The sequence below is a fragment of the Lepisosteus oculatus genome, chromosome 8 (assembly GCF_040954835.1).
Source record: "Lepisosteus oculatus isolate fLepOcu1 chromosome 8, fLepOcu1.hap2, whole genome shotgun sequence".
Taxonomy (NCBI): Eukaryota; Metazoa; Chordata; class Actinopteri; order Semionotiformes; family Lepisosteidae; genus Lepisosteus; species Lepisosteus oculatus.
Genome location: NC_090703.1, coordinates 52,500,853 through 52,520,418, shown reverse-complemented (window position 1 = coordinate 52,520,418; position 19,566 = coordinate 52,500,853). Strand labels below are relative to the sequence as shown.

The 19,566-nt window shown below is 35.9% G+C and overlaps 2 long non-coding RNA genes across 3 annotated transcripts; one reads left to right on the top strand and one right to left on the bottom strand.

Moving 5' to 3' along the window:
• Nucleotides 1–472: 472 nt before the first annotated feature.
• Nucleotides 473–5,812, bottom strand: LOC107077887 (uncharacterized). The gene is made up of 3 exons (XR_001478866.2): nucleotides 5,519–5,812; nucleotides 1,218–1,352; nucleotides 473–600 (listed from the first exon to the last, which is right to left on the bottom strand). It is a non-coding gene; the product is annotated as an uncharacterized lncRNA (long non-coding RNA).
• Nucleotides 5,813–6,462: 650 nt separating this feature from the next.
• Nucleotides 6,463–19,113, top strand: LOC138240990 (uncharacterized). 2 transcript variants are annotated; one of them, XR_011190172.1, is made up of 4 exons: nucleotides 6,463–6,610; nucleotides 7,338–7,446; nucleotides 12,390–12,492; nucleotides 13,177–13,859. It is a non-coding gene; the product is annotated as an uncharacterized lncRNA (long non-coding RNA). The 2 variants fall into 2 exon arrangements; XR_011190171.1 differs by lacking the exon at nucleotides 13,177–13,859 and adding an exon at nucleotides 17,641–19,113 and having other exon boundaries at nucleotides 6,467–6,610.
• Nucleotides 19,114–19,566: the final 453 nt, after the last annotated feature.

Genomic DNA, 19,566 nt, shown 5'->3' with positions numbered 1-19,566 from the left:
ACAGAAAAGGAAAATAGGATGATACCAGATGTCCATCTGATGATCAGTGAGAATGTATTATAGTGGCACTCATTCCTTTATGACGATGGTATATTAGCTTGTTATCATTAGCCAGAAAGTCTCAAAAACATGATGTTTAAAGTTTGGATAAACTATGAAAGTCTACAAAAATAGATCTTCAGTGCAACTATCTTGTTTCTGTTAAGAGAACAAACAAATTCACACTTTTTATTCCTCATAAATTATGTAGTGATAATCAATAGGCCGTATTTCTCTATAATTGGATTAGACCTGCAAAGTGCCAAAAACCCAGCCATACGAGACCAATAAAACTAATGAACTTATACAATGTATGAAAGTCACAAACTAAAAGGTTTTTTTAGCTTTTGTTTTGGCCTTGGGCCTAAAGAAAGCTGAATCAATAAAAAACAACAGAACAACATTATCTGGATTATAAATTCTGCATGTTTAATCAACTGAATTTCTGAAGTAAGAGAGATTGCATATTTTAAACTAGCGCTACACAAGGTTGGGTTGGCATATTTCCCACATCTGTCCACATCTGTGTTCTGCAATCGTGATGTTTCATCTATAAAATTCCTAAACAAGAACATGCTCTGTTTAACTTTTTTTTTAGATACAGTATTGGTCATGAAACTCATTAAAGTGAAACAAAAGCTGAATCTTTTGAACAAAGAGGGAGAAAGGAACATTGTGGAGCAGAATACCTATTTGTCACTCTGATGCAGAGTTCTTAATTAATTCAACATACATTTAAAGTTCTTCATGAATCATGTATAGTTGTACATCACTGCAATTATAAAACCCTGATGTCTTCAAATGAGCATGCATTACATCAGTATTTTCATGAAGAGAAGCCGCAGGAGAAGGAAGGAATATGTGGTGTGTGTGCATGTGTGTGCCTTGAAATGGACTTGAATCCCATCCAGGGTGGTCTTTCTCCCTGTACTCTCCACTTCTGGGAAAGGTTCCAGGTTGCCTTTATCCTTACCAGGGCTAAGTCGCTGGTTAATTAAAGAATGTTTCTCCTTCCACACATCTAACTTTACAGAGTGGATCACAGCACATTAGCAGTTAGACAATGCTTTGCAGGTTTTGGATGGTCATGTGAAAGGGAGGCAGGGAACCTCTATGAGGTTGTTCCCCTGTCGATGGAGGTTGATAACCCTGTTGATCTGAAGATCCCAGCCACTCACCCTCTTTGCTCTGCTTGCTTTTCTGTGGCTGGGAAGCCCTGTCTGATCCCACCACACTGCGAAGTGATGGGTTCTCATCCTCATCTGCTCGCTGCTGAGTCTGATGAAGCATTTTATCCGTTTTTTAAATGAAACCTGTTATACGAAGAATAAAAGCAGGAAGGTAAAATCTAGGAAAATGAATTGAGGTGAGAAAGCGTGCTGTAGGGAGTGTTAAACCACATTATAAAGTCCTTCAGGACTGTGTACTCTGTGACCCCTATTTCGCAAGGCATTGTGGATTTCACTGTCTCATTACTCCCTTGGTTTTTACCACGTCTATGTCGTCAGCTTTAAAATCAGGATTTCATACCATCATAACAAACTCATTTACCTTCTCATGCAGCCTTCATTACTTTATTACCTTATGAAAGATATGTTGTATATGTGAAGGCCTGAAACAATGGGTTTGCTCCTCAGTACAACCTTCTAGAACAGCTTACATGACCAGGCTATGTACTCTGTTGTAACTTCTATTATTTTTTCACTCTGAAAGTTCCCTTTTCCATTATACAAATATACAAATTATCATGCATTAACAATCCCATTCAGCTGTGAAAATGCATAATGTGGTGAGTGAATTTTGCATCAGGAAACATTTCAGATGTACGTTTTTTGTTATTTTTATTCATAATGAAAGCAGAACATGATGATTATATTTTATTGAATGCGACACAGGTTTTTGTATGTTTGTTTCTGTTTCTAACAGTTTGGGTCATGTTTTGTTGCATGACACATGATAAATGAAATACATTAATTACATATAATTATCACTGTTTAGTTTTAGTAGATGCAGCTCATTTTAATCACTGAGAAGTGTTAGCACTGTGCAAAACAGTGACATATACTAAAGAACATTTTGCATTAGTGGATAGAAATTTCAACTATTAAGCCAAGTCACATCAGCTTATTTGAACATATCATTATGATAACTGTATTTCAACAACTGTACATTAATATAAAGCTAAATGTGGTCAGAATTAGTAAACTATGATACATCATTGAAAAAGATATGCATATGCTTTCAGTTTAATTGTCAAATGCTATTCTTTGAGAGCTCTGATTGGATTCATGTCTTGATTTATTGGTATTTGGGTAATTAATTACTACTAGCTAGCTAGAATAATGTCCATCATTTCTATTTTGAAGTTAATTCTGTATCTTTAAACTTTGTTATACCCATGTGGTTTCTGGATTGTTAAAGATTTTTCTGGCACAGTTATTTGGAGCTCAATGTATCATATTTAAGAGATTGAAATTTAATTTTTCTGATCCTCATAATGGAGTGTCAAGAGGTTCTATTTTAGGCTACATTTTATTTACTATATCCATTAATAGTACAGGCTAGACTGTGAGCAAAGCGCAGCTTGGTTTATACTGTACACTGATTGAACTACAGTATATTTTTTAGTAACAAAATCTTAAGTGACAAATTACTTTATTCTTCAGAGAAAGTGCTACACATAATATTTAAATGTATTTTATTATTCTGTAGTACTTATCTGGATTAAGTCTTTAATTAAATTTAGAAAACACTAAATTAATATCATTCACTAGGGTTAAGGCTAAGAAACTGGAAGAATTAAAAATTAAGACGACAGAGACAGGATGTAGAATCAGTTTACACATATTTATTACTAATATATATATATCACTAATTCTACTTAAATGTGTCTACTGGTGTATCATTCTTGTTATTATTAATGTTGGTATTTATGGTGCAGTTATACCTTGGTCTGTTCTTGACAAGCTGTCTTTTGAAAAAGTGATATTTTGATCTCAATGACATTCACAGTTTAATTAAAAATGTTATATTAACTTCAGTAGAACATGGATGCTATTTAAAGACACAAATTAATTGGAAATGTTAATATTCTCTACCACGATGTGATAGTATTGTCCTCCTTTTTGTTTATTTTACAGAGAAACTGATGGCTTTGTGAACCACACTGTTCTTAAAAAACAATATCTGACAATGGAATTTCATTTGTTTAACCCAAAACTGCCAGTTGGTTGCCAGCTCCATTAAAGACTGTGTTATCCGCTTTGTAAACGTGCAGATCATTAAAATGAGATTGCGGTGATGGTGTACCAGGGAGGGATGGGGCTGTGTTTCAACCCACCTGGGATGCCATTAGCTTTTAATGTTGCTGCAGGCCGATGGGATCCCAGTGGAAAGAAACAAAGTAAATCATCCATCCTTGAAGCCACAACTGCTTAATGTTCCTCAAGAACATTGAGTTTGTGTGGATTTTTTCTTTCCTGAATATTTGAGCTCCAGTACGTGTCCTGCAGATCATGATTTATGAAGCCAGGTGTGAGGCCTTTCTTGCCAAACCATTCAAAAATGGAGAAGAAAACAGCAGCGTGGTCTCATCAGTGGTTTCTCTTGCTATCTAAGAGAATGAGATGCAACTTTCCGTACATCTGGTCAATTTATATTGTACTTTCATGTTATTTGTTACTCAAAAGTACTGGGACAACAAACAAAATAACATATTAAAGTTTAGAGTTTATGTTTCTGAGAATGTGAAAATGTACTCAATTTGGAGAAAAGGTGTCCTGAAGATGTAAAACTGTAGTTTTACTGTAAGGGATGTCATGATGTCATTTCCTCCCCTAGGTGTTCCATCACTGGCTATTTCTTTTTGTCATTATGAAGCCTGTGGAAAAGAGGGATCTCTCATTTGCTTTTTTTCCTAATCTCTTAATTGGAAAGTCCTAAAAAGGAATAAGATTGGATTGGCTGGATAAATATTTGTGGAGAGTGTATCAAAATTTGCATCCCTTCAACTTTTCGAATTCTTAATAGCTATTCTCTAGATAACATCCTGCAGCAATGAGAAAGAAGTAAAGCTGACTATTAAGACACCCACTGACATCCATGCTCTGCTGCCAGTCCCAGCTGCTACACAGTACTCTGTTATTAGCTCCAGAAATACACAGCACACAATTAGACACCTCACGATTTACTTATTTATAGAGTTGCAGGTGTTCAGATTTATGTAAACAAAAATAAACAATGCGAAGTCTGCATCGCTCGTGGTTCTTGCCTGTCTAAAATTAACGTAGCAGAACAACTTCTAGTAATGAATTTTATATTACTGATATAGGTGAATCTAAAAGCAGAAATCATTTAATCAAATGTGTCCTCTGGAGGTAGAACTGAACATGAACCAAGAATGAAAATGTATATTGTGTGTTTCATGTCTGGCAATAATTTAGTATTTAGTATAAATCAACATTAAATTTTTAATTTTACTCATTTATTTATTTCACTCTTCATTTTGCCAATCTCATCTTAATGAATCCTAATGAATGAAGGTACTGTATTGAATTTTATTCCTAAATTCAAATTCTATTGTTTATATTATCTGGAGGGTCTAGGATTTTGATATTTTATATTTTGGAATCTGCCAGGATTAAAGCATATTTTCTGTTTCTTCTGTTTGCTTCAGATTTATAGCTATATCCTGAAATATACAATCCTACATAACCCTTCAATATATTTTAAGCATGTTTTTTCAGAACTTCAATATTAATGTGTTTCCCTCTGTATTTTGCTGGCACATATACAGTGAGCTAGATTTACGCAGCATCTTGCGAACAGCTTGCAAAGCGCCCACTGGGCTGTAAATTTACAAACTTCAGATCTCCTAAACACATTACTTCTGGCAAACAGAATCTACTGTAAACCTCTTAATCTCAGTTCTCAAATTTCTCATTCATAATCACAGTGTCTAAGACAATAAAGTCATTGTTGCACTTTTTGTTTTCACATTTTTCATCAGTGGAATTAAAGTTTCCATTATTATAATGCACTTAAAATGTCAGTAACATGCTGACAAATGGAGATGTATAATCCATAAATCCATAAAATTAAAATCAGATGTAAAAATCTCTACGTTTCTAAAGAAGAAAGCAAGTTAAAACATAATGAAATCTGAATATTTCTTCAGCATAAAGTCATCAATATGATTCTGATCCAGAATGGCCTGTTTGAATAATGTAATCAAGCACATGGACTGAGAAAGTGTCTTGCAATAACATCTCTTAGCAAATATTTAGCAGCAAGAGTAAATATGAATATTGGGAAGAAAATACAACGCAACTGCAGTTGTATACCTACAGTATGATTTTAAATGTAGCCATACTCTTGATACAATGTGACTGAATGTACGTGTATAGTATAGAATCTGTCACAGAAAGTGCATTCAACTAAGTCTCAAGGTCGTTATTTTGGCGTTAAAGTGATTGTTTACCTGTTACCGGAGCACCAAAGTTACAGCTAGCTGAGCCATTATGCAGCATAAGCAATGGTGAAGGGTGATTTTCTGGAATGAGTCTGTCTCAAAAACATTTCTTCCTCTTAAGCATCTGAAATCACAGTTGGGAAAGTTTACATTCGTGTCACAGACTCCTGACAAGCACAGGAGTAAGACAGTAATTCCTCAGTCAAGATCCCTGAGGTATTTGACCAGATGGCACAAAGGTAACATAATTACTCAGCCCATTACCCTTTGTAATTAAATGTAAGCATCACCATCAATGTACTGGCACACACATGTAGAAAAATGTATACTATTAAAAAAAAATACTGTAAAGATACCCATTCTTACTGAACATTGTTTTGAAGCTAAAGACTGTTCAATACAAAGTTATTATCAGTTTATTTTAGTTTTATGTCTTTTTTTAAACATTTTCTTAAAGGATCTATACATATTGAATTTAATTAAACAGTATATGACTGTCACAGTCTCCTCCTTGCAGAGTTTAGAAGCGTAGATAGAAGATAATAATGATGGCACAGCCACAATTGCAAAGATATGCAATGGTGTTTATTATGTTCCCAAAGTCCAAACCCCCCCAAAAAACAAAGTGAAAACCACAAACTAACCAGAAAAAAACAAACAACAACACAAAGCTATAGTACGAAATATATACATTAATTATACAAAAAAAACACTAGATTGTTAAAGACAGCTCCAATTTTACCCCCACAATCCACCTTCTCCTAACTTCCCCCTCCTACCTTGAAGAGCTCCTTTTCTAAGTGAATATTCCACTATAAAGCACAAAAAATAATTTGACAAAATAATAATCAGAATTCTGATATAAACATTTCTTCAGTGAATATACAATTAAATAATGCACATATTATTACCAACAATAAAACATCACACTCACAACACTTTATGTACTGTTGTTTTGGCAAATACTACCCCCCTTTTAATGGTATCTTCGTACCAATTAATACACGCATGCGCAATCCTGAAACCAGCACTACTAAGCCAGCCCCTGTTGCAATGCCAAAGTTTGGGTCCTATAGATTTGCGGTAGAAACCATTTTCCCGGTGAGTCCTTATTCCTTACTATTTGAGATACGTGAGTTGATTACCAATTTGGTTCATTTCACTTCTAAAACAAAGGAAAACAGGTGTTTGGTTTGAGTTAATAATTAATTTTGATAGTACGGGAACAAGCTTACTTTACTCTGTGTGTGCACCCACAGAGCAAGCAAAGCTATCCCTGTAATTCCAGACTAGTTTGTTTATATTGGAAACCAGCGTTATCGCCTTTGTTTAGATAGTGAAATGTTTACGTATGGGTGTGTATGTGTTCATGTGGCTACCTCACGGGTGCCAGGTGATCTGGAAACAGAGTCACAATGACAATGCAGATGTGAGAAGATATTGTTTTCGCAAACAAAATCATTCTTCCAAATACCTTGTTCTTCATGAAGTCTTTTCAACTACAGTAATTACACAATCATATTCTATGAGGAAAATGAACAATAGGTGATGTACTGTACATAAAAATTAGATTTGAAGTTAATAAGTTTTTTTTTTTAAATTTGGGCAGGACCAAGTCTAAAATCTGTTTTAACTTTTAAAGAGGTAAAATGTTGTCCTCATGAGACAGACGGATACAGGTAGCATCTGTCACCTAAAATACAGTTTGAGAAGCTGCTTAAGATTCTGGGGATTTTACCTCATATCAAGATTTTTCAATACTCACATAACAGAGCTATCTGAATTGTTCTTTAATCTATAATTGAATAAAATAAACAAATTTCTACAGGTCCTGTGATCCATAAGGATTTCACTTGATAGACCCTTCATCTCTCCAGTCTCTCCCTGTGAAATTTGTAATGAAGGAAAGACTGTCCACAGGGAATGTCAGACATGAAGTGAGTCATCAATCCTTTCTATGAATCTCTTGGGGTTTTTTTGTACAGAAATGCAAGTTTCAAACTTACGAATGATTTCTTTAAAAAAGGCAACAAAGAACACACTGGCACAAAGTTTTTGAGGTCATGGTTCCCTGCAGAATTATTTTATTTCATTATTACTGTGTTTTATGCATGAATATCTAGCAGAAACAAAATAATGAGTGCAACAGTTGTCTGTAACCTGTTAGAAAAATGTCAACTCAGAAAGATGCAAAATAATCTTTTAAGTTGTCCCAAAAGCTTCTTGAACAATTCCAGTCACTGGCAAGTAGGAAACATTTTCTATTGCTGTAAGAAATGCTTCCGTCTGTTGGAAAATTTCAAAATCCATCAACTTGTCGAGAAAAACTGATAATCCTGCCAATATATGGTCCTGCCACACTTTATAAATTATACCAAATATTGCTTAATAAAGCAAACCAGACTGATGAAAAAGTCATCAATGAAAACTAATTAATTTAGAACATGAACCTGGCAGGAAGAGGAATTGAAAACCATCCTGGTATCCATCTGTGATGGATGTTGTGAGTTGTTTTGGTGCTGAGCCCTCACACAAGTCTGTGAAGTCTGCTTCAGTGACGTGCTGTGTGCAATGTGTCCAGCTTTTCTCAAGAAAGCCTTACATTTCAGACGGCTTGGGCTTTTGTGTAAAGACACTGAGCCAAAGACATCCTGGGGATCTTCTCTGGAAAGCAAATCCAGAAATTTGGAAAAAGAAGCTTCAATAATCTCAGTTTTGGAAGGCTACCAAGCACTTCTGCCACCCACGTTGGAAAAATAATTATTTACCAAGCAATGAATGTCAAGGTTTGATTAGTGTGGGAGAGCAGAAAATTCAACTTCACTAATACAAAAGCAAACAACTGGCTAGTCATATACGGAAAGGCAGTATTGGAATGATTGTAAATGACACCTTTATTGTATTTCATATGCATTGTTTTTACTTTGTGGACTAGTATTAATAAGAACAAACAGGAGATTTGCACTGTGTTTATAGTATTACATCAACAGCTATTTATTTGTGCTATAATTTTAAATCACAAAAATAGCCCGCCGTGCAAAACTGAATTCACTCTCCATCTGTTACCACCTCTATGGAAGAAAACAGTTACAGATTTTAACTACAGAAGGTGTAAGCATTTACAGTAGGACATAAATTACTTCGGAATCATATAGTAGTACAGATTTACTTTTCTGTTATGTTGCTCTGTATTTAGTATGCAGCCATCGTGTGGGTCATCAATAAAAAATAATAAAAATATAAAAAATAAAATGGCAGACAAGAACCTCCTGAAACCAGTACTGTAGTGATGTGAAGACTATAGTATGAACAGCACATATAACAAGTGTGTGTAGACAAATACAATTATCTTCCTTGTACTGTATTTCTCTGTGTTGGACATCTCATGTGAGCATGTTTTGAATAAAATCTAGCCACACATCATTAAAAATGTCACCAGGATGCTTCACTGCTTGGGACATCACTTAAACCAATCTTTTTAAGAAAACAAACACTTTATAACTGAACAGATGAAACTGAAAGCTTTACCTACAGAATAATTTTGCACTGAACAAATATATTGGGTTACAAGGTGCATGTTTTTTACATTACAAAACTGGATATTTGACAATATAATAGGAAGTTTTACTGTTGTTACTAAGGTATCGTTGCCTTTATTTAATTAACAAATAAAATAGCACATATTTTTAAGGTTTATTTTATTCTATACCTCATTCATTGGAGAGATGTACATTCCAGGTGTGTTTTCCAAGCACATTTGCAGGGAATGTGCTACAGAATCCAGCACCTTTCTTCTGCTAAATTTGAGCTCAGTTTAAAATTTAATGGCAACAGACTTTTTTTCATCCTAATTAAAGGCAACAAGAAACATAAAAAATGTTGAGATTCCATGGAAACTGATGATTTATTCTTGAATAAAATGTGATACTTTCAATAAATAGAACAATTTCACTTAACTGTTTAGTATCGTGCTGTACATTATGATACTCTGGCTGTAGTCCAGGCATCACAACCAAATGCAGACAGTTAATAAGCTTAGTGCCTATATACAGTACATCATACTTTGATCCATGTAATCAGAAAATTCGATTCAGTCCCGAAACAAGCTTAAAGATTATTTGATTTCTTTATTTTAACAAGGAAACTTTTAGCCTGAAACCCTTGTGTGCTTTTTCCAATAAATATTTATGCTAAAATGAAAAATTAATATAATAGCAGTATATCCCATGTTCACGGTGGTCCAGTTCATACCAGTCTTGTGAGGAGGCTTGTCTTCCATAACAACAGGTACAACCTACCTGGTCCGCAGGGCACTGTTTCCACCACATGTTGTGCCACTCTGGGAGAATACGGTTGAAACTGGAAGCCTAAAGTTCTCCATCCATGATGATGTTGAAGAAAGTTGCTGGATGGTTTTGTGTTATTGAAGTTTACTTGCAAGGTTATTTTAATCTTGGACTCATCTGAAGGATATTATGTAGAAACATAAGCAAAAAATGCAAATGACAAAGTTCTGTGAGGCAGACGTGTATTAGGAGTGCAGACCAGAGTGAAAAGATTGGATCAAATGAATGTGAAAGAGATGACAGGTGCAGTCTGAACAGATGAGTCTTCGAGAGACAAAGAGAGGTGGAACACTTAAGTTGTTCTGGTTGAAGTGTCCATTTCCACCAGTGGAGGAGAGGAATGGTCGAGCGAGGGTATGATGATCAACTGGGCCAGAGTGGTGAAGAACGAGCTACAGACTGCCAGGGCAGGGAGTAGTGATGAAATGAGTGGCAGAATTCTGAATGAGTTTGAGAAGTCAAGTAAGTCATCTTACGACCTGAAATAAAAAAAATAATTGTTTTAATGGTCTTATAATATTTCGTAATTCAGAATTCTAGTAAAAAGAAGATGAACAATTAGTACGTATCTACAGGTCCTTTCTGCTCCTTGTAGTAGGAACTGTGCTCTTTCTGTGTTTGGTTTTGTCTCTTTTCTACTTTTTTTGAGTAATGGGTGAGACTTAACTTTCGGTTCTCGTCCTGCTTCATTACTTTGCTTCCAGAAGAAGGCATATAGAATGTACTGTAAATGGACCTCATCGATTGCTCTGAAATACAGATTAGCAAATTACATGTTAAGGTGAAAACATTTAACAAATAAATAAACACAGACAAGGTACAGTAACATCCTACACTCAGTGTATTGCAATTTCTTTCTTCTTATTCTTTCTACTTTTTATGTTGACTGCATATTACCAATAGTGAGTTGTGCTTATTTCCCAAGAGGAGGGTTATAAATAATAAAACCAAAAGAGGATAGAGAACAGTTGGCTTTGGGAAAGGTTAGACTGGCATTGAACTCCTGTAAATGCTATATTACTGTGCTACATGTAACAGCCAGCTTATGATGTTCTGACATGTGATTGACAGCTGTCTTTCCTTACAGCCTTGGTGAATAGTTCCCAGCTTGAGGAGCACAGCAACTGATTACATTGGCTTTGCAAAGAACAGCACCTTTAAATCTAAACACCTCTGTTCTGCTCTTCTCTGAAGTCCTAAATGAACTGTGTACACTATAAACAAACAAAAAAAGCTGCAGGCAGCTGTGAAGCTTAAATTGCTATCTAATTATATTTTTAATTTCAATTCAGTCACACTGACTGATCACGACATTCTGCTATTAAAGAGGTGTGAGGTATGTGATATTGTTACAGATACTGGATTCGTGTTTGTTTTTCCCCTTTGTTTTTAACAAATACTATCTAAAAACACTATTTGTGCTTTTCATTTCTGCACCAGTTTCAGTTTGCAAGTCTTTGTGCAGAGTGTTTTTGGCTGTTTTTGGCTTTGTGGTGAAACACACAAAGACAGTGTCGTGAAGTCACCCCAGGAAGATAATTGTAGCACAAAATGGAGTAATATGGTTTTAATTGTTGTTTTTATTTTCTTATGATTGTTTCCTATACTTGTTATTTCATTTGCTGCAAAATGTCAGCAGATGGAAAAAGTGAATTAAGTAAAATTCTCTTAGTGTCAAAACAGCTTTTGTAAATTAGTAGCATATTTCTCCATGCAGGGTGCAAGCATTTGACACTGGATGTGCAATTAACTTGTCTTTGTCTGAGGTTTTGAGGTTGAGTTTAATATGTATATATATAGGGCTTATTTGCTGTTTTGTGCATTTTCCTTTTAATTTATTATATTGCATACAGAATGATAGCAGCTGCAGTAACACAAGTCTAACTTATATAAAGGAAAGTAGTTGAAACAATCATTTATTATGTTTTGCAGAGCAGTTAAAATAGCATTCACCTGGTTGCACAGGTCTGTGTTATAGCTTTCTGTGGCCCCAAAAGTAATGTACTGTATTCATTATTAGGGTGAAATAATAGGAGTGATAATTGGTGCAGGAAGTGTGCTTACTTTTTCACACACTTCAGGGTGCCTTCTGCATCTCCTCTAACTTGACCAGAGGTTTTGCTCAAGCAAGGGACCCAAGAAAGCCGTGCCCAAGAAAGAAACCAATCTACTGAAGGGCATGAAATAAAAAAAGAAAGAGAGTCTGTCTGCACAAAAGGGAGATGGGGAGAGCACAGGACTGAGTTGTCATTTAACAGGCCTACAATCAAAACATAAAAGCTAAAAATGATGTAGGGTAGATGCACTGAAAAATAGGGGTGCTAAAATGCCAGTAGCAAACGGAAACTTTATTTTCTTTGTGTATTGAGTGATATGAGCAGAATCATTAAGAGGAATGGTTTCTTATTTCCGTTTTGTGGTGCATAATATCCTGTATTAGTGCGAATTAATGTCATAAAAAAGTCCACAGTACTCTGTCTGCTACTTCATGTCGTATTTACAGTGACTTCCTTTTAACCTTTTTAACTTCCTAGGAATACCAGAAGCCTCAGCCCTTTCCTTACCCGTGTGAGATGGAGAGTCTCCTCTCAGTGGCCCCACCACACCTCCTTCATTCTCACCTGGGCCTGGCAGCAGGTGAGCAGCAGGGAGGACCCTGCAGAGCGACTGTGGCCCGGGGACGCGCTGCTGTAGACGAGTGAGCAGGCCAATACTGTCCCCGAGGCTCTAGTGGGTTAAGCATGTGGATCTGTCTGCAGAATCGGGAGATAACTGAGCTGACAATACAGCTAGAAGTACAGTAGGATTTTGGAAGCCTCAGTATCTACTTTAAAAATAAGGGTGCATCCTGTTTATTTTGTGTAATTCTACTCCTTGTTATTGGTGTATAAGTTTGTTTTTTGAGCTTTTATTGAAATAGTTTAACTTTTTTGTTCTCTGCCATAAACAATACTATTTTTTTTAGTTATTTGAAAACAAAAGGTGAAGTACTGTGGAGTCATATCTTGACAAATACCGTACGTATCCCTGTCACATGACGATGTCACAAAATGTTGATTGAGAAAGAGGAAAGTTCAGTAACCAGTAACCATATCACCATAAATGCTGCAAAAAATAAATTAGCAGGGAATGCACAATGTGGGATGAGTGCAAATAGAACTGAGAGGTATTATGTGGATATAAATAGGCAAATAATTTGTTATCACTCATGTGTTTGAATGGACAGAGGGCGTCTGGTGATTCTGAAAAGTGCTGACAGTACTGTTCTAAAATTAAATGGTTGACTTGATTCAGGGTAAAATTTCACATTTTATCCCACAGAAAAATCCAGTCCAGCTCCTGCAAATTCCTGGAGAGTTAAGTAGATTAGACCATTCAATACTGTGCCAAGACTGCCTGCATCTACAAAGATAAGAACCATGCATGCAGGAGAATGTCCCATCAAGATCTCATTGTCAGTGCAGCTGCTCCACAGTTACATGGTGGCTCAGAGGTGTGCATGGCACACAGTGTGACTTCCAAGTTATCTCACACTTCACAGAAGAAAGGGGAGAAAATGTCAGTGAACCTTCAATTGATATTTTGAAACAAACTGGTAAAGGAGTTCTGAAGTGTCAACTCAAGTTACAGATTAGCAAAATGGGAAAGGACAATTTGCTCTAAGAAAATTAAGGGTCAAAACGTTCTTTCTATTGTTAATCTATTTTGATAGCATTCATGCCAGTAGTTGGTTCTCTTACTTGTGCTTGTGTATCCATCTACAGTATCTTCAAACCTGCAGGCTCTTCCCATGTAATTTGATTAAAAAAGATATTTGCTGGCATTGCACACTCATGCAAAGCACTTTTCAAATACAAATATAAGTACATGAACTAGTTGCAAGGTAACCCTGTACCAAGGATGATGTCAATAAAGCACCTGCAAACCACATTCTAAATGCTTAATGACAGACTGCAGAAGTCTCCCAAACATCACTTCTTCCTAATTTTAGCACACTTGTTGTATCTGAAAATATTCCTGGTTAGAAGTAAGTAAATGTTTCAAATATGAAATCTCATTACCTAAGGTGTGTGTGTGTGTGTGTGTGGGGGGGGGTTCAGTGCTGTCCAAGTGCCTTATACAAGCTGATTTAGACTTGCCACCTTCAAGTGCTAATGAAAACAGGGAATAGCAGCTTTGTGAAGAGCAATCAGCCCTGTAACTCCACTGTGGAGAGTAAATACATTAATAATTTACACAGAGGAAGTTGTTGCTCCAGACACATTCCAGAGGCAATAATCTACATTATTTACGTTATGAGAGAGATTACAATTTCCCTGACAAACTGCATGGGATTCAATTAACTTCTTTTCTTTTTCTATGACCATCTTAATAATGCTCTTACAGCAAGAGAAAGTGTTATGCAACAACCTGCAGGCATCTTCAGCTATTTTAACCACAGCTGCACTCTGTGTTCTAGGTAATATACTGTAAATATGAATGATAACAAAACTGTTTTTTTTACTAAATGTTTATGCCAATTTCATACTGAAACCTCTTACAGTAGCTTACTGTATATCCAATGTCCTTGATATTATAAGAGTTAAAGTGCATGAAATCAGAATACTAAAATGCTGTTTGCGTTTACAGAAGTTATGTTTTCACATACTAGACATTTTTATTTGGGCTGAAAATTCAAAATGACTTATATTTTCTCTTTGATTGCAATATTGTGCAGTATATAAGAAGGTCACTGCCAAGAGCAGAGTGACAATCACATGCAACAGTACCGTAGATCACTTTAAACATTGCAGATTATTACATATTATGTAATTTTATTTAGCTGCAGTTTATTTTTCATCAAAGAAGTTATAACAAAAAGCAGATGTGAAGCACATTGTTTATTGTTTTCTATATATAGATTTATGCAATATACAGAAAAACTATACATTAAAGAATTAATATTATGTGCATCTGTGTTCACTTTATTGATTGTTCACAGGTATGATAATGTTCTTATATACGCCATAATAGTGTTTTTGTTTGATGCTGATGTAGCTAAATATTGACGTTCGACTCCAGTTAACATTTCCCTTTAATCGTGGATGCACAAAACATCACAGATGTCTTTCAGTTTTTATCTCTGGTAGTACTATGTTACAGTCCAAGTGCAAATATATTTCCCTTTCTTCTTTTCTCAAGATATAAGAGTTCCCACATATTGTTTTATTAACAGGGTATATTTACTGTAAGTTACCCCTTCATCACAGTGGATCTAAAGCAAGTATAAAATTGTGCTTCTGATTGCTGAGCCTTGGACAGTACTTAAAGGTCAATGTCTATTTTGGTTTACAACTATTCCATTGAAGTTCTTCCCCAGTATTCCACACTGCAAAACATTTTTGAAAGGTGTCTTTTTAGAAGCTTTCCAATGCTGAAAGTACAAAACAATACTGTGAGTCATGCAGCCTGTGCTAAAAGATCCTTTGCGTTCAACAAATTATTTTTCCTTGCTGCACAATAGCAAGTGAATCAGATCCGTTCTTTATTATTTATGTTGAGTATTCAGCTGACTATAGCAGAATATATCAGTTTAATTGATCTGAGCTTTTGATTGAAAGTTATTGGCTATTAAGTTATTATGAGTTGTCCTTTGTTGTAGCTGTGTGCTAATGAATGCTGGTGCAAATTAAAGGTGGCAGGCTGCCAGTACAATCTGCAGGGCAGCCATTGGCAGTGCAAATACCTTTGTAGAATATCGATAAAGAGCAGTACAAGATATACACCATATTGCGTTACGGATACTGGAACTTTCTAATGACATTTGGTATAATTTGGCCATGTTTATGGCTTTTCTGAGATAAAAAAAACCTTGTCACACTCTCTAAGCTGAAATCCGTTTCCACACAAGGTCACACAGCAGACAGCTGATTGGCTCATTTGATAATAACTTTGATTGAAGCCTGCAATGAGCATTTCAAATAAAGTCTGAGTCACTGGACAATGTGATAAGTATCTTTTTGGGGGCAGCTGGGTGCTGTACTTCTTGGAATTAGATGGAATAGAGCTGGCAACATCTTACACTGAAAGCATTGCTACAGGACAGTAAGGCAGTCCCATACTTTCATGCCCTGTTCTTGTTTTATTTCATCAGTCTGCCAAGCGAGAATTAGAGAACATGGATGCTCTGATTTATTTTTCAACTGCAGCTTACAGTGGGTGGAATGTCAATACAAGGTTCCTAATCCCTATGTATAAAAAGGCATGATTACCAGCCATTCAAATATTTCTAAAATTTGTACAAAACCCTGGATGTACTTATTCTCGTCAGGATGTGCTGCACAGCATCTCCTTTATCTGAATTCATCCTGAAGTTCTATGTACTTTCAACCCATTGAAACATACTGTACAGTAAACATTGGTTTGCATAGGCTGCACCTAGCAGCACTTTTTGTATTCTCAAACGATAAATGCTTCAATTTCTTGTTTGCTCACACTCAAATCCAGTAGGTGTCTTTTCTCATTCCTGCAGTAAGCAATATTGATACTTTATTCTGAGATTGGTGATGATATTTGTATGTCTCCCTGGTGAAGTGTGATTGCCAAAAAAATATTCAGGAGCTTTTCTTGATAGCTTACTGGAATCTTTAAGCTTAAACATCATTCTCCTGGTTAAAATTTAAATAAGCCTCTCAACAGGGTAAAGTAATACTTTAAAAATGCAAATAAATGAGAGAAAATCTAAAGTATCCTCCTAGAACACAATCATTTAACATAATGCACCCTAATGTATTAAATGCAAAAATAGATACACATTACCATTCTAACTGTACTCTGAGTTGCCCATTTCAATTTTCACAAAATATTTCACTCATTAAAAGACACTACTGTAAGTTTGAATGTCACAAGTGTGCTTATACTTTATTATGTGCTTCGGGATTTTTGAAGAAAACAGCCAGTTGAGTGGTTTGTGCTGTGGGGGTCAGGGACTGATACTGATGGAGAGGGAGATGAGCACCCAGTGCAGATTGATGGGTTGTTAAAATACATTTGAGTAAAAAGCAGAGAGTGTTTTTGGCATTCAGTATCTGTGAAAAGCTTAGATTTTCAAAGCTAAACAATACAGATTATGATCAGAGTATTGGTCTATTTAGTTACACATTTACACTTGGAAATCTGTTTTTGGCAAGTGCTGGGAAACAGCAACAGGCACGAACAGACAAGATAAACAAATGGAACAAGTGGCCAGCTTGAGGACTGAGTTCATAATGCGACACATTATTTAGTCAGCAAAATTAACTTAATCAGTTCTACATAATCATCTTCAAGAAAAAGCTCACCTGAAAGCATTCAGAGTGTAAATGTAACTTTGGGCAGAAACTTGGCACTCAGTACAAATCCATCTGTACCAGATGTTTTACAGGGAATGTACAGTATTTTGTGCTTTGAAAATGTTTTAATACATCTGTACTGTATATATAAACCATTTATTCCTGGTAAGAGAGATCAAGCAACCTGGAACCTATCCTAGATAAGTAGGGTGCAAGGAGGTACTACATCATGGATGAGACACCAGTCCATCAAAAAGCACATGTACAGTACTCTCACACATGGACACATCACTTAATCTAGACAGCATCTTTCTTCTCCTGTATTGATATTGTAATTCAATGAAGAGTAATCATACTTCAGCTGCATGAATAAGCTGTTTACTGCTTGAAGTGTTTAGCTATAAATACTAATGTTAAGCACTCACTGTACATGGTGTCATAATCTCATAAACCAAATTTCATTTTCTACCCACAGACAGACAGCAAGGAACAGGAGGAGAAGTTAGCAGGAGAGGTAGACAGACAGAGACAGGAGAAAATGAGCAGCAGCTTCTCTTCTGGATTCTTGACAAATTGAAGGAACAAGGGCACAGAAGGAGTTCTGACTAAATTTATGAAAAGCAGCTTTTTGCAGCTTTTATATCAGTGGCAATATTTAACTTTCCTCATAAACACACCAGATCTGCCACTCTTGGTTTCTTGGATGCATTTGTAAAATGTTCACCTTGAAGTTGTTAGTTCAGAGGGCAGGCTCACCTGTGTATGATTAGTTATTTTATTAAAGGAGTGTATTTTTCTCTTATAAAGATTTATGTCCACTTCCAAGTGCATTAGATGATCAATATAAGGGATCAATTGAAATCCCTTATATTCCAAGGGTATAAGGGATGACCGTCTAGAGATAATCAACTGGGCCCTCTTATTGGAAATATTATCTTGTGTTCTGTGAATTGGGTTTATTCTATAGCTCTTTTTTAAAACTATTGTTTTTTATCATCAATGGCAGTGTTTTACTGTTTAATATAATATATACAGTATAATACATAATATGACTAAGAATATTTAATATACTGTTATCTAATGTCTATAGTCTAGGATTTACTCACCTCTGTAACAGCCCCTTATCATGTAACACTTCATAAGGCACAAAGAAAAAAATAAAGCATGTTAATTTCTAAGTGTACAGCTTGCAAGCACAGGCATTTTCCTTTCCTTTTAAGGGAGTGCCTGAGCAACAAAGTTCAAATGCTTTGCTGTCAAGAAGCTGACAGATTCCTACTGCATTAACAAATCACTGGAGTACAGCTTAATTAGTAGGAAAATAAACAAAAGATGTTGACTAAGAAAGGAAACAGCAAAGCCTTTTTTCTGACATGTAAAATCCACAGTCCTCTTCTAGGCCCTTCCCTTATTTCCCAGAGATATTAACGAGAAGTCTTTAATTGGCCTTAGGAGTTTCAACAACTTGACCCTCAAGAGAACACAGAGAGCTGCAACTAGTCAGCTAGACCAGCAGCACTAATGGCCAGAAAGAGCCATCTTCTGTCTAATAAATAGAAATCTGTGAAAGGGGGGATGCAGCAATTTAAACAAAGTGGTCTCCCATGTCCTTTTAACACTGACCCTGTTAAGGGGCCCTTTAGTTACTGGCGTTCCATTGCGGGCAGTGACTGCACATCATCACCGTTGCCAAGGAAACGCTGATGTAGGACCCTACAGGTCAGAATATGAAACAATGAGAGAGGCGTTAATGTTTTCTTTATGTTTTTAGTAAAATACATCATTTAATAAGGTGGAGACAGCTGCCCCTGAGCAAATTTATGCAGCCTTGTATGTAGACTCATTGTGACCAGCAGTGGCCCATTTGTCTCTTTAACTATCCACTGTTGTCTGTTGGATTGTTATTAAATTGTGGGGTGAATCCATTTTCCTTGTTCTTTCCAGAAAAAACAAAACATGTAGAAAGATTGTGGTTCTGCTTTTCCTCATTGACTTTACATTCTTTGACTCTAATGAATGTCATTGCAATAATGTCATTGAATCCAGAAGCAACCTGAATAGAGTGACCAGCACAGAGCTTATGATCACAGCATTTGTAGAAAGGTCAGTTGCATGAAAATACATTTCTCTTGCCCTTGTGCCCTTGTCTTTGTGTTGAATTTGACACAGCGGTCAAGGTCAACAATCTGGTTTTACTCTGCTCAGGTTAAATTACTTTGCTTCTATATGAAACACTTTGAAGTATTTAACAATTATTTCTGGTCCTCAGGATAATTCAGGATTTGTTTTCCTCTTGGCCAGTGACAACCCTGAACGGAGTATTTTAGAGGAGTCACACAAGGTATCTTATTCTAGTTCCTTTTGTTATTTGCAGATACACAATTTACAAGCTTCTTCATCA